Source organism: Bubalus bubalis, chromosome 2, assembly GCF_019923935.1.
Source record: "Bubalus bubalis isolate 160015118507 breed Murrah chromosome 2, NDDB_SH_1, whole genome shotgun sequence".
Taxonomy (NCBI): domain Eukaryota; kingdom Metazoa; phylum Chordata; class Mammalia; order Artiodactyla; family Bovidae; genus Bubalus; species Bubalus bubalis.
This window is the reverse complement of record NC_059158.1, coordinates 33,564,803-33,581,417: the sequence shown is the minus strand read 5'-3', so window position 1 is coordinate 33,581,417 and position 16,615 is coordinate 33,564,803. Positions and strand designations below refer to the sequence as shown.

General features: G+C 40.9%; 1 protein-coding gene and 1 non-coding gene across 4 annotated transcripts in view; both read right to left on the bottom strand.

The window, feature by feature from the left end:
• The window catches only part of SUPT3H (SPT3 homolog, SAGA and STAGA complex component), a 411,938-nt gene that overhangs the window by 50,015 nt on the left and 345,308 nt on the right, over positions 1–16,615 (bottom strand). The window lies entirely within an intron of this gene.
• Positions 14,182–14,254, bottom strand: TRNAG-UCC. Its single transcript has one exon. It is a non-coding gene; the product is annotated as a tRNA-Gly (tRNA).

Here is a 16,615-nt window from a genome sequence, read left to right as displayed (position 1 = left end):
AGGCCAAAAATGAAAACAAACAGTTTCAAGTATTTGCAACATAATTCTCGCATGTATTTATGGAAATAGAGTAAAAGTGCCCTAAAATGTGGTTTGACATTTCATGCTGCCCTGTTATTTCTATTTTTCCAATTCCTTAACATGTGTCCTCTTATCCTATATCACTTTAGTTTCACTGTATTTCAAATATTCACTGAGCAATAGCCACAGTTATTACCAAATAGCTGTGCTTCGAGGGAGCTAGTGAACAACAGGAAGCAGCCCAGAAGCTTGTTGTAAATTAAGCAAACTCCTTGTAAATTAAACACAGTAACATATGAACACAAATGCAGGGCATGACAACATGACATAACTTTTAAAAACAGCAATTAAATGCATAGCACTGCTTTCCCTAATGATGTGCTATGCTAATTCAAGGCTAAGGTGATGATTCTGTTGATTTAACAGTTTAACATGGAACTCATAAATGAGAATAAAATCTGTAATAAAGAAATCTTGGAGACTATAGCATTTATGAGGATAGAATTAGGTATGTTATTATATAGGAGAAAGATATACATTTCAATTCAATCCATTTTCTATATCATAAACTAACCCGAAACATTTCAATTTTCTGTATCATAAAGTATCCCCAAACATTTAGGCTGAACAGTAAGCAGTCTTTTCAGACTGAAACTAATATATCCCTTTCTTAAATATTCAGGTTCTCAATGGGATATTGATTGGCAAATGATCTTTTTCATTTTTCTTGTCTGTTTTGCTTCTTTCACACTATTTACCTTTTTAATCTTTTAAAAATAGATATTCTGAAAATACAATGGAAAAGACATCATTTATAATATCAGTATCAAACATAGAGTACCTAAGGCACATGCAAGTTTGAGCTCAGTAAGAGGACACAAACGGAAAGAAAAACATATTCTCTGAACATAGATGGGTTTGCTGAAAGAAAAGAAGGTTTGGTTTGGGGGAACAGCCTTGCTGGAAGGGACCTGCCTACAGTAATCTTTTGCATTCAGTGGTTTACTCTGCCCTAGAGGAAAAAAATATCCAGATCAGTCGGGTTGATGTCTATGTTTTTAAAGTCCATGTTCAGCTCAATGTTAACTGCCTTTGTTTTTGTTTTTAACGTGCCTGTTGATTTATTCAGATAAACAGGTCATCCAGCTTCTACCATCACAATGCTATAGCTATTATGATGTGGCATTCTAAACAGATTTTCTTTCCAAGTCCTTTTCTTTATTCCACAGGTCAGTTTTCTTTAGTTCATTTTTCCTACCTGGACCTTTGATGTATAAAAACACCTTTACACATGCAGCCACTTCTGTACAGGACAAAAGCATTATAGTTAGAATTCCTTGATAAGAACTCTCAAACTAGCTGAATTGGCAACTGGCAATAAGCTCCTATAAGATGCGTAGAAATGAAATGAGTTTCTGCTGTGGTGGCAACAGATGAAACGTGCTATGGATGGGGTAATGGGTAAAGCAAGGGAGGGAATCAGTGACTTTGCTTTCTGTTCCCTGCTTGGGCTACATTTAACTACTGGCAGGTCTCAGAACACAGGCCACTCTCTCTTCCTCAGGCCTCGATGCTTGATAATCATGCTGATGAGGATGATCCTTCTGCTTTCCCTTGACTAACTTCCACTAGTCCTTTGGGTTTCAGCTTGGATGGTTACTTCCTCCAAGAAGCTTCTCTGACCATTAAGACAGAGATCGGCTTCACCTATGTGGGTCTCCAGTCCCTGATGACCCTACAGTACCATTAACCACACTCCATAAGAACAGCCACAGACATTCCTGTAAGCTCCTTAAGGGAGGGAATACGGATGGCCTTTTCAGAAATTTGGTTCCAGCAACAGACACTTAGCCGCCCATGTAGTCAGATACCAATAAATACTTGTTGAACAAATGAGTAAGATGCTGATACAGATGACAATGCTTTATAATATCTTCATTTACCGAGTACTTACCATATGCCAGGCAATATTCTACCTTTACATTTAATGCTCACAGTGATCCTAAAAGGCAGGCACCATGACCACCCCCAATTTATGGATGAAGAAACAGAGAACCCTCTGCATCTTTTTGAGCTGCTTTGTTTGGAAATGCCTTGTCAATTTAGGTGTATTTAGCTAACATGCCAGGGAAAAAAGCTGAACTGAAAGGTAATGGCTGATAACAGATCAAAATAATTATTAGATTGAACCATATGAAACGGCTGACATTCAATTGGTTTTGACTTACAAATACGGCAGTATCATATGGTTCAACCTCATATATGGAGTTCAGCTACAGCTCAGTCTTCATCCACATGCCCCATCCCATTTACCCACAGCTGGGAAAAACACCACACCCCTCCGTACTGTCATGCTCAAGAGTGACAGGTATATGGACAGGGACCACAGAAAGCATTTACGCATAGGATTCTTTTTAACTGTGCCAATGAAGCCTTGTATCTATGGTTGTCTGAGACGTGATGATCTCTTTGCCGTAGATAACCCTCGGTGAACGGTGACATTGGTCATAACACATTCTGCTTATGTAGACCAAAGTAAGGGCCCCAAAAGAGGTAAACTCAGTAGCATGTTTTCCCCTAGTTTTAGGTCATATATGATGACATAAAGCCAAAGGTAAAAGAAGAAAAAATAGAATCTGCAGTTGAAAATGATTTAAATTTGCTAGTTTCCAGCACTTTTGGAATATAGCCGGGGTTAATTTGGATTAGGCCTGCATTGCTCTAACCTGAAGTGGCCTAAAAAAATAGACTTGATAGAAAGAGGTTAAAAAAAAGGAGAAAGTGCACCTTTTTTTGAGTTGTATGTAACTCAACACAACTGACAGTCTGTTCTCCAGTGGCCCAGCCCTGGATCCGAATGTCTTATTTGTGTCACTCTAGAAAAGCGTGATACTGTGTCTCAGTGAAAGGTATTTGTGATGAAAATAACTTATAGGCTAATCCCAGACTCCATAAGGCAAATGCTCACAGGAGGGAATAGACCTGTTTTCAGGGGAGAAACATTTTTAGAGTTTGCTGGAGATTTTTATTTCAAAATCTCCAAATTCAACAATTCTTCAGCCTCTGTAAACTTTCAGATGGAAAGCTCCAATATTTAGAGTAAATAATGTCTAAGCTTCCCCTTCACAGCAAGTTTTCTTTTTCTCCCCTGTCATAAGAGTGTTATATCCTGGCAACTGAAATACAGAACCCCTTTGTAGTAAAGCTATCACACTATACCACTCAGAATGTGTTGCTAATGAGGTTATTGCTTAATAGAACCATAGAAGGACATTGAAAAAAAATACCCTGACAAATGTGTTGACCAAAGGATGCCAACAACTCTCCCAGGGTTCTGTCCGAAATTCAGGGATTTTTTTTTTTTTTTAAGTAAAAATGAACTTTAGTGTATGTGAAAAATCATAACATTGAAACATAAGTCCATTTATCTTTTAACTATTTTTCTAGTTCTCTTCCAAAATTTTACTGGTTATTAAAACACTGCTGTGTAAATAAAAATGTTCTGCTTTATAACTCACCCCCTATTTCTTGTCCTTACAATATAATAATGTCATTGTTATATCACACTTCTCCTTAAAGTAGTAAGGCTTGATGTGAAGGGCTTTAAATAGCAAGCTGAGGAAGGGCTCATGTAGGAAAATGAGACTGGGGGATCAGATACAGAAGGGGAGTTCAGAGAAGGACTCTGAAAGACTTCTACAATTCTGAGCCTGGAAAGAGTTTCCATATCATGATTTTCACAGAGATAAGCAGAGCTCTTCATGAACATCCTCCTATCTGCTACGTGGGCTGTTCAAGGCTGAGCTGTCCATTCATAAGGTCATGGGGAATGCATTACCAGAATTTCAGTGAAGCCATTCCAATTCCCAAATTGGGAATATAGCTGCAAATAATTTAACCCATTTCATTAGCATATATCCTTTGCCTAGATGAGTAAAAATGCCCACTTCTCTTTTGAGAGATTCACAATCAGTTTCTTCCTGTACCCAACTATCTTGAGTCTTTAGGACCACCAAAAATGAGAACTCATGGCAGTCTATAAAATGTCAACACTCTCAAAGATAAAACACATGCGTTGTAATTAGAATCACAGACTGTAGGAGCTGGAATGGGCCTTTGAGGTAATTTAGTTCAATCTTCTCATTGTACAGTTGAGCTTGAGTGACTTTTCCAAATGTTATCCAGCCACTTAATGGCTGGACTGGGAGTAGAACCAGGTCTCCTGACTCCTACTCCACTGCTTTTGCCATTAGGACAGGCTTCAGCCATGATATACTATTTAGACAAGGTCAGTAAACCCAGGCACTATCAAGACTTAATGGGAAGGGATCCTAGTAACAAGGGGCCTTAACAGAAAACCCCCTGTATCTAATTCCTACAGGTTTAAGTTGAGGGGTAACTTGGTACTCTTTCAGCATGAAAAGGCAAAGGGAACTGTATAAACTGGATCCAGTTTTAAAAGAATCTGAAATGTTTAAAAAAAAAAACTTGCATAAAAATTAATTTAGCATGTATTAAATGTAGAAATGATGCTAAAGCTGAAACTCCAGTACTCTGGCCACCTCATGCAAAGAGTTGACTCTTTGGAAAAGACTCTGATGCTGGGAGGGATTGGGGGCAGGAGGAGAAGGGGATGACAGAGGATGAGATGGCTGGATGGTATCACTGACTTGATGGACGTGAGTGTGAGTGAACTCTGGGAGTTGGTGATGTACAGGGAGGCCTGGCATGCTGCAATTCATGGGGTCGCAAAGAGTCAGACACGACTGAGCAACTGAACTGAACTGAACTGAAATGTAGAAAATTGACTCTACCTTGGACATTTTCTTTGTCTCATATATTGCACCTGTGTTAACAGGAGTGAGGAATTTCTGTTGCATGAGATAGTTTTTCTCCAATGAATGTATGTTATAAACTAAACTCTCTCCACTGATGGTTAACTTTGGAATCAAGAGACTTGGTTCTGATCTGGGCTTTTCCACGAATTAGTTTAGATACTCTTACTTCCTGAGTCCCAGTTTTCCAGTCCATAGACTGAAAAGGTTGTTTTTTTATTTAAGTGTATTCAGAAATGGAAGTTCTATGACAGTGTCCCAGGAGTTGACAAAGGAGCCAGGGGAAGAGTGTGGGGGAGGCCAAGCAAGGAAGTTCTGAGTTTTCCACCCCAACCTCAACTGGGCAGTTCTGCTTTGATCTGCTCTTGATATTAAGTTAATATGGAAGATTTTGTTTGAAGAACAAGTTAAGTGGTAAAGTTTCAAAACTACCCAAAAGTTGAGTACTACAATATTCCTTCTAACTCTGTTGGTCACTCCCCAGCTTAAAAGTCCTGCAACTGCACCCCATCAAAGATTAAGTTCAAGTTCCCAAACACAGCATTTCTCCCTGCCTCAGTCCCCACCTCCCCTCTTCTCCTCATCTCCAGTCATTCCCACATATGCTTCATGTGTTAATGTTTTCAAGTTGCTGGTCATTTTCTGACCAGGCAGTGCTGTTTTACACCTCCTGGGATCTCTGTTTTTGCTCATGTTCGTTCTGCATCTCTTCCTTCTGCTTGACTAAACTCCTCTTACCCTTCAAATCTCAGCTCAGGTAAATCTTCCTTTATGAAGGCTTCTTTGAAATGGGACCAGGCTTGCTTCTGAAATGGGGCCAAACTTGCTTCCTTTCGGTCTTATGAAAGATTATCAGAGCAATTAAACATTATAATGAAATTATATAATTCTACCCTGTCTCTTTCAACTGGGCTGTAAACACCTCATGAGCAAGGCCTTTCTCTTGTACATTTGTTAAAATTGGAAGAAGAAATAAAATAACTTGAACTTGATCAAAAATTTTACTTTCAGAAATTCTGAAAAAGGCTTTGATGATGCATAGCTTATTCTCTTGTTAAAAAACCTATCCAAGCTAATGAAGAACTGAGTCTCCACAAGGATATGACTGGTATTGATAAGAAGCAGTAGGAAGGTTCAGCCAGAGATAACAGCACTCTATTTACTAATAAAAAGTGTTTTAAAAACTTTCCTCAACGGAAAAAAAAAAAAAACACTGGAAAAAATCATTAATTAAAAACAAAACTTACTGGTTAGAAAGCCTACTTGGCCTTAGATCTCTTTCATTTTTCCTTTTAAATCAAAACAGATCACCCACCTGAGATCGTGAGGGCAAGCCTGGAGCTTGGGAAGAGCTGTCAGTTTGGTACAGCCCCCATTGAGGCTGCTAATGACTCACAAACTTTCATACGTCCTCACTTCCTCACCCCCGATGTAAGGGGTGTGTGCTGTGCTTAGTTGCTCACTTATGTCTGACTCTTTGCTACCTCATGGACTGTAGTCCACCAGGCTCCTCTGTCCATGGGGATTCTTCAGGCAAGAATACTAGAATGGGTTGTCATGCCCTCCTCAAGGGGATCTTCCCAACTCAGGGATTGAACCCAGGTCTCCTACATTGCAAGGGGATTCTTTACCATCTGAGCCACAAGGGAAGCCCAAGAATGCTGGAGTGGGTAGCCTATCCCTTCTCCAGGGGACCTCCTGACCCAGGAATTGAGCCAGGGTCTCCTGCATTGTAGGTGGATTCTTTACCAGCTGAGCTACCAGGGAAGCCCGATTTAAGGGGAGATGGCACAAAAGTCTGCATGAGTCATGTTTTGTTGTTGAACTGGGCAGTTAGGAAGAAAGAAAAGATTAACAATGATGAAAGCAGAAGGTTTTAGTGTGAATCACAGGAAGTTCAGTCTTTTTCAGCACCAGCTGAGGTGACAACTCCATGTATGGCCCAGAGGCAGCACGAGAAGACGTGAAACCATTTGCTCGACTCACGTCCTGAACAGTGCTCTGGCCTCATGCACTTATTATTCCCCACAGCCTTCAGGGGTTGCTTGAGTGGAAGTTCTAAATTATTCCTCAGTTGGTAAAACATTAGCTCCCTGTCAGGCAAGTAGGAAGGAGTGATTAAAAGCAGTATAGACACAAATCATTACCTGGGGCTGCTCTTGAGTCAGAGGAATAACACGTTCAGTCAAGAGAAATTCCTCAGTTACAAAGAATATCCAAATACCTAGATATTCTTAGATATTATGGAGAGGACAGTCAAAGGAAGCGTTATCACAGTCCTTTAACCACAGTCATTAAATAGTAGCAACTTGAAGATTCTATTTCTCAAATAAAATGAATTAAAGTCACTATAATTACTGAAATTCAGGCCACAGATGATTAATCTTCAAAGAACCTTTTAGCTTGTTTCTTATAAAGGAAGATGCAACTTTTATTTTTAGTAAAATACACAAGATAAGTATTTACTAAATGGCCCATCTTCAGTTCAGAAAAAATTAAACCTCTTCCACTACAAGAAGATCCAGCTAGTCTGAATTCTAACCTCCCTTGCTATCTCTTCTCACAAGTACTTTTTTTTTTTTATTTTTTAAGAGGTAATAAGCAATCCCACCCCAGTGCTGATCTGTAGTCTCAGCTTGCCTGTGCAAGCCTGTGTCACACACGTGTGTGACACATGGTGGAATCTCATTGGTTCACAGTCCTGCAAAAACCACAACCCCCCAACTTTCGAGAAAGCAAAGGCCTCTTAACCTAAGTGCACATTAGCTGCTGGCTCGGGCAGGCTGGATGATATGGAGGCCTCCGCAGCGGGCAGGCGCACCACGGCCAGGCCCTCATTAAGCTATTGAGTTTCATTCCAGTAACCGTTCAAGTACATTCTTCGTTGTACCAGAAAGTGTGTTTGTTTGATACTGGTACTTTGATGTCCCCCCATCTACTCTTCCTCCATACTCCCTCATCCCTGCACCCCTGTTTTGGTACTTGTTCCTATGCTAACACACAAAATATCAGTAATTCTCAATGGGTCTCCTGGTCATTAGTGCAAATTAGTGAGGTTTTACTGAATATGGTCAGGTTTGATTTGCCAAGTTCTTTTCCCGTTAAGGTTTTAAACCCATGTGTATTTCAAGGGAAATCTAATTTGTAGGTTTCGGATTCATTTACACTCAACTCACAAACGTGGTTCTGTGAGTGCCTCCATAGCCAGTGGACAAGAAGCCACAGGAGCTGGTTTCCCTTCCTTTTAACAAGTTCTTGTTAGAATGTTTGCTTTGAAGTAGGTATTTAGACCATGCTGGAAGCAAATAGAACTAAACCCCAAGAAAATGTAAAGTAAAATTTAAAAACCAAGTTCAAAACGGGTGTTTCTTGCCCCCAATAATTACACGTTTTAAAGACAAAATTCTTAAGCATGGAACCATCCATTTCAGCCTTTTAAGGATGATGTCACCACCTGCCTGCCCAGAGGAGGCCACGCTTCATGATGCTTCCATCTTGCAGGATGACAAGGGAATCGTCTGTGAGTAGGTGACTTTCTCTGCTTAGCCTCTGCCCCATGAACTCTGGGCAGGCCCTGGGCAGCTGCTGGGCCACCCGCTCTGCTCCACCATCCCACTGGGACTTCACTGATGGCATCTTCTCAGCCGCCATTTCTGCCCATGGGTGTTCCCACACCTACTGACTCCTGCCTGTCTCCCCTTCTTCTTAGCTAGCTCCTTAGTTCCTTCTTAGCTCCTTAGTTCTTGGACTTCACCCCAGCCACAGCTTCCTGTGTCCCACCTCCCAATAGGACAGAGTCCTTGTCATCCAGTCATAGATCCCTAATCTGCTTTTTGTCTGAGGTCCTCAACTGCGGACCAACTGCTGCAATCCTTGCCCCTTGTTCTTTGGCTTCCCGGCTGGGCTTCTGTGATGACGGCCTCCTTCGTATCCATCTATACCACCCCACGTGGTAGACCCACTGCTGACTTGGGTTCCTGTGTGTCACTCCGGTTTGCTCTGAATAAAACGGCCAAATCTCACCGATGTTTCTACTACCCATTTCCATCAGCAGTAGGATGGGAGTCTTCAGGAGACTTCTTGTCCTTGCGGATGGCAAGAACAGTGCTTAAAAAGGCAGACCCTCTCTAGCTGTGTCAGCTGTTGTCCAAACATCAAAAGTAAACAATTCTCCACACTGAGAATATGTTGGTTTGCCTCCCCGCCACCCAACTCCAAGAGTGTCTGCCTGGAATAGCATATCACACCCCAAGAAGTGCGGCAATTCCAAAACATCCTCTACCAGCTGTCTCCTGTACAAACAATTCCTTCCAGGACTTGGGAGTTCACTTCAAGTGACTTGGGAGAAAAATTTCCCTGGATGCTGCTAAATACTGGCATGACTCATTAAGACAGTGGTGAGCTCTGAGTGGTGAACAAAGAGCTGAGATATGAACCACTAAGAGCAACTAAGACTCCAGCAGATTCAGACAGACTTTAAATTGCAACTGCTCTGAGAAATATACAACTAATTCAGGGACTAGCAAACAAGGCCCGTGGCTATATAACTACAAATATATATATATATATATATATATATATATATATATATATAAAACATATAGCTGTATTATATAGTTGTGTTTTATTATTATTATAAATAAAAGCAAAAAAAAAAAAAAACCCCAAAACTAAGCCAATTATGGATGCCTACCTATGAATGAACAGTCATGTATGGATGTGAGAGTTGGACTGTGAAGAAGGCTGAGCACCAAAGAATTGATGCTTTTGAACTGTGATGCTGGAGAAGACTCTTGAGAGTCCCTTGGACTGCAAGGAGATCCAACCAGTCCATTCTGAAAGAGATCAGCCCTGGGATTTCTTTGGAAGGAATGATGCTAAAGCTGAAACTCCAGTACTTTGGTCACCTCATGCAAAGAGTTGACTCATTGGAAAAGACTCTGATGCTGGGAGGGATTGTGGGCAGGAGGAGAAGGGGACGACAGAGGATGAGATGGCTGGATGGCATCACTGACTCGATGGACATGAGTCTGAGTGAACTCCGGGAGTTGGTGATGGACAGGGAGGCCTGGCGTGCTGCGATTCATGGGGTCGCAAAGAGTCAGACATGACTGAGCGACTGATGTGATCTGATCTGATGAATGAGCAGGGCTTCCCCAGGTGTCTCAGTGGGTAAAGAATCTGCTTGCAATGCAGGAGCCACAGGAGATTCAGGTTTGATCCCTGGGTTGGGAAGATCCCTGGAGGAGGGCATGGCAACCCACTCCAGTATTCTTGCCTGGAGAATCTGATGGACAGAGGAACCTGGTGGGCTACAGGCCATAGGGTCGCAGAGTCAGACGTCACTGAAGCTATTGAGTACACAGGCACACATGAATGAACAAGCCCTTTACGAATCTGCCTGGAATCCTTTACTCTCACACTTTTAGAGAAGGCAGTGCATGATCCATCAGAAGATAATCATTATCTCACAGGCACCAGGTAAAGAGTCTCTAGAAAGGACTTTCTGATGCTAATGCTAGTCATTCACTCATCTTCACTCATTCACTTCCTTATTTATCCAACTTTACAAGGTGACAACCACATGTTAGGAGACACTTGAGATTCTCTCTCTTGGTTGAGAAAGAATTTCTAGGGATAAGAGTACAGAAGAGAAGTATCTTTTTCCATTTCCCAACCCTCACATTTACAATCAAAGCAAAAGTAGAAAGCAAATTATTTTGAAGTCCATATATGTATATAAAAGTACTCAAATGCCTATAACCTGTTTTTTTCTAATTTTCTGCCAAATATGCTTTTTAAAAAAGAATTGTGACATTTTTCATTCTATTTCTCAACTCTTTTTAGTGATTTAAATAATGATGCTTTCACAAACTAGTATATGTTATAACTAGCTTCTACTAATGGAGCAATGCCCCTTTTTTCACAACAAAACTCTTTCAATTTAACACATACAGAACATACTGCTAAGTCACTTCAGTCGTGTCCGACTCTGCGTGACCCCATAGACGGCAGCCCACCAGGCTTCCCCGTCCCTGGGATTCTCCAGGCAAGAACACTGGAGTGGGTTGCCATTTCCTTCTCCAATGCATGAAAGTGAAAAGTCAAAGTGAAGTCGCTCAGTCGTGTCCAACTCTTAGTGATCCCATGCACTGCAGCCTACCAGGCTCCTCCGCCCATGGGCTTTTCCAGGCCAGAGTACTGGAGTGGGGTGCCATTGCCTTCTCCATACAGAACATAGCATGATTTAAAATGATGATCTAAAAGAAAAAACATTAAACATCAGTAAATAAGATGAATGTTTAGGTACTGGTGTTTGGAACTTAGTTTGAAAAGCTTCAAACAAAAAAGAGGTGGTTGATGAATGGAGAGTGGACAGATCTGTAAGAAAATAAGAAGAGTAAAAATATTAATTGTGGATACAGGTGGTGGGTATATGGGTGCTCACCATAACTTCTATCAACTTTTCTGTAAGCCTGTGTGTTTTATGCTACAGTTTCCATAATAAAATAATGGGAAAAAGGTTCATCAAGAAGTCATTTCCACTTCTATTTCTTTTACACATTTGTTGAGGGTACATTTATTATTTCTCTAAGTTTGGAAGCTCGTGAAATTTAACATTGTTTTCTTTATAACCTATAAAGGAGGATAGTGAGTACAGACCACTTGAAATGAAGAGAGGTTCTAGAGTGAAATATCCAGAGGAACTGCTATGGATTAAATTGTGTTTCCCTCTCAGAAATCCTATGTTGAAGCCCTAATGCCCAATGTGACTGTTTTTGGAGGCAGAACTTTTAGGAAGTAATTAAAGTTAAATGAGGTCATAAGGGTGGGGTCCTAACCCCTAGGATGGGTGGTTTTATAAGAGGAGGGGAGTGCAAAAGACCATGTGAGGTTATAACCAGCGAGTAGCTACATGCAAGCCAGAAAGAGAGCTCTCACCAGGGGCCAAGCTGGCCAGCACTTGGATCTTGGACTCCAGAACTGTCAGAAAAGAAACATCTGTTATTTAAGCCACTCAGTCTATGGTATTCTGTAACGGCAGTCTGAGTTGACTAATACAGAGCCTGGAAGTTAAACATCTGTGGATGTTTAAGAAGTCTGCATGCAGTTAACACAGAGGGAGAAGAAGATCTGAATCAGTTCATTCAGAACTAGAATGATGGAATGTTAGAGCTGGAAGAGGTTTTAGCAACCATGTCATCAAAATGCTCATACAGATGAGGGAACAGAAGCTCACAGAGGTCAAGTGATTTGTCTGAGATCCTTCAGGGAGATTAGTGACACAGCCAAAGACTTTAAGCCCAAGCCTCTTGACTCCTGCTCTTTTCGCCACATGACACAGCTTCAGTAAATCAACCCCCCTTGAGCCAACTGTTAGCAGCCAAAAATCTAATTTCTTTTCTTCTACTGAAATCTACTTCAAGAATTCAGCCCCATTTTTTTTTTGACTTTGTACTTTTCTCTCTACTCTTACATTACAAATTCCCTGGTGGCTCGGATGGTAACGAATCTGCTTGCAGTGAAGGAGACCTGGGTTTGATCCTGGGGTTGGGAAGATCCCCTGAGAAGGGAATGGCAACCTACTTCAGTATTCTTGCTTGGATAATTCCATGGACTGAGGAGCCTGGCGGGCTACAGTCCATGGGGTCACAAAGGGTCAGACACAGCTGAGCAGCTAATTCAATATACCCTACAGTAGTCCACATCAATTTACTCATACAGACTTCTACAGAGAAGTCTTCTGAACAAATACAAAATGTGTATGGTTTTCCAGGAGTCACATATAGATGTGAGAGTTGGACCATAAGGAAGGCTGAGCACCAAGGAATTGATGCTTTCAAATGGTGGTGCTGGAGAAGACTCTTGAGAGTCTCTTGGACAGCAAGGAGATCAAACCAGTCAATCCTAAAGGAAATCAACCCTGAATATTCATTGAAGGATTGATGCTGAAGCTGAAGCTCCAATACTTTGGCCATCTGATGCAAAGAGCCAATTCACCAGAAAAGACTCTGATGCTGGGAAAGATTGAGGGCAGGAGAACGGGGTGACAGAGGATGAGATGGTTAGACAGCATCACCGAGTCAATGGACATGAATTTGAGCAAACTCTGGGAGATACTGAAGGACAGTGGAGCAGGGCATGCTGCAGTCCACAGGGTACAGCAAATAGTCAGACACAACTTAGCGAAAGAACAACAACAAATACAAAAGAAAAGTACACACACAAAAACCAACATTTAAATTGAGACAGATGGTGACTCAATTATTCATCTGCAGGAGAGGCCTGTGTGCCCAAAGATAGCATAGGTGTACACTGGAAGGAATCTGACTTCCTAATAGTCGCCTATTATAACACATAAAGACATTCTAGAAAAATAATAAAAATGTATTTGTTTTCCAAATTAATCATTTATAGTCTAATTTAGCACAGTATTACATCTTTATAACATTTAAAATATCCATTTTGATAAAACATTCTCATAAACAGGCCAAGAAAACCAGGTTAATAAGCCTGTGTGTTTTATAGGGCAATAAAATAATACATTTTTATAACATTTAAAAATAATATAAAATATAAAATTGAACAATATAATAATTGAACATTATTTTGTTAAAAAGTTATTATAGAACATTTTATTTAACTTTCCACTAGGTAAATGAGAGTATGTGAAGATAAATACTCTTAATGATGTGGATACAATGGAAATATGCCAATGACGTCCAGAAATGGTAATAACCTATTAGTACCAGTTGATATTTAAAATTTTTAAACAATTTTTAAATTTTCTGCATCAACTTAGCTTCAGCTACTGAACTGGGCCACAAAACAATCCATTCCATAATTTTCCTTTTTATATATATGTCTACAACTATATGGTGTGTTTGTGAAGTAACTTGATTCATCACCACTGAATCTTTTCAAAAGAATGTGTTGCAAGCTCTGAAGATAATTACCAGAGAGTAATTTCAAAAATATTTTGAGTGAAGACAGCATTGTTTAAAATTGGAGAGCTACTCAAGGACATTTTGTTTTGAAAGACATGGCCTTTGAGAAATAACGCCTTGGTTATATTTGAAAACAAAATAGGAAGAATAATAAAACTAGTCAAATTGCTTCTTGTTTCCCCTGTCTTTTTAACATGGCTGAGATGATGCTGGCACTGTCTGGGAGTGTGGTGTATTCCTAATGTAGTAACTGCATAGAAGACAATGAGATCTTGCTTTTCAAGCATTCACCCAAAGCAGAACAACACTTAGTGGAAAAGACTGGAGAACAAAGACTCTATTGTAATCTTTGCGCTGTGCAGCATGTGGAATCTTAGTTCCCTGACCAGGGATCGAACCTGCGGCCCCTGCATTGGAAGTACTGAGTCTTAACCACTGGACCACCAGGGAAGTCCCCAAAGAATCTATTTTAAAACCAAACCATTACTTACTACTTTAATTGCCTGTACAATAAAAAATGGAATTCATGCCTCTTATCCAAATAAGTGAGAAATGAGAAGATGTAACTGAGGTAGGGTAAAGTAAGTGATTATCTCACAGGCAGTGTCAGTGGAAGTGAGGTAGCTCAAAGAGTTCCTGGGAATTAAGTAGGATTCTCTTCCACCCTCCTAGTTGGTGACACCCTGGTGGGACCTAGTTTTGAAGGAGGTGTTGCTGTATGTCCCACAGACTCAAAATCCTAGGGGCAAATACCACCCCATCTTTCTCATTCCTCACTTTCTTCTGTAAGACAGTCTTGGCAGCGCTGTTTAGATGCTGTGAGAATCAACTCTATATTTAAAAAATAGACAAGGTCTGAAAAATATATGTACAATGTGGTTTAGTAGAAGACCTGAATTCAAGCTTCAGCTCTCCTACTGTGTTATCTCAGAAAAAAAGATGACCTTTGATGAATCACAGCTTCCTCATCAGCAAAATCATCATCATAAACATCGTCATTGCCATTGCTAAGACTTACGGAGTTCTGACTGCATTCCAGGCAATGCTGAAAGGGCTTTCACATATTTAAACTCACTTAATCCCTAACAAGTCCATGAGAAGGTACTGTTACTAGTCACATTTTCTACATGAGGAAGCTGAGTCATGGAAGTAAACTGCCCAAAGAGAACTCTTATTCCCTAGGGTGGCTGTGAGATCAAATACAAAATTACTAAGATGATGATGGATGAGAGGGATCTTTAAGATCATCTAGCCTTAAAAAGGAAAAGGGGGCGACAGAGAATGAGACGGTTGCATGGTATCACTGACTCAATGGACATGAATTTGAGCAAACTCCAGGAGATAGTGAAGGACAGGGAAGCCTGGCGTGCTGCAATCCATGGGGTCACAAAGAGTTAGACATGACTGAGCGACTAAACAACAACAAAAAGCCTTAAACTCTAACTGTAAATATGAGGCCTCTGGGGTTCACAAAAGAGCTGGTTAACTGAAGCCATCGAGCCTCTTCCAGATCTTGTTCTAATGGCCTTTTAAAAGCACTTCTCTCCTTTTTTCTAAATAATTTTCATGTATTCTTTCACTTACATGTATAACATTTCTCTAGAGTAGAAAAGTCAGAACGAGTTGTCTTCTGCTTTTTAAAAAACAGGTTAGAAAACTCAGCATGCCTCAAAGTCAGCGAGGAGTACAGCTGGACAGGTCAAGGTCAGATGTGAACAGTGGTAATGAGAGCACGTATCAGGATGACTCTGATTACCCCCTCATTAACTGCACCCTGATTCTCCTTAGGTCACCGTCCAAAGCCTCTTATGCACACTCTCTCCTTTACTGCTAAATGGGCCTTTGAATGCAGAACTTGAAATGTTACTAGTTTTAAAATCAGAGAATGGCTGAGCCTGAGGTTGAAAAAACACAGACTTTCTGGAGTCAGGATTCCAAATCCCAGTTGTGCTGACTCAACCCAAGGTCCTACTACAGAGGAGAAACTGAAGGCTAGGCCGATGACGTGGTGTGGGGTTTTGGGCTGGACATGGAGAACAGAAACCTCCTCTCTGTGGAGGAGACACACACAAGTCCTAACTCTTTAAGCAGCATATCAGCTTTATTTGTCAAAATGGATTTTTAAAAACAATGGCTGGATTACCCTACAGTTCATTAGTCATCATACAGAAATCCACCGTGATAAAAATGTTCACTTAAGATTTAGTGGAGGGGAAACGGAACTTGTTCAGCAATTCTTGGCTGTGGTGCTTTACTCAACAGAAATGCCCTCCTTTAATAGCACCAGCTATTGGAAGTAATGCGCCCTAATCTCCAGTGTTCATACTTTTGGAGATGAGATGAAGTTTCTGACTTGGTGTCCTATTTTTGTTGTTGTTTGTTTTGTTTTTAACTGAGTCCAAATTGTTCTTTTCCCAAAGACTGTATCCTGCATGGGTTGCTGTGCAGCCAGCTTCCAAGACAGTCCCTGGTAATTCTTGCCCCTTGGTATTCCTGCCCTTGCATGGCTCCTCCCACACTGAATCAGGATTGGTCAAGCTATCAGCATGACCCTTAGGTAGGGTGCAGAAGGCCCTTGTGATTTTCTCCATGCTCTCTTGGGTTTCCAGCTCTGGAATAAGCCAGTTGCCATGCAATGAGGACACTTAATCTCACAGAGAACTGAGATCTCCAGGCAATGGCCAGCACTAACCGTGACAGCCATGTAATAAGTGAGGCACCTCAGAAGGAACCATCTGACTTCAGTCAGCACCTGGCTGACAGTTGACTATAATCTCATGGGAAATCACAAAAGGCAGGCTCAACCCTACT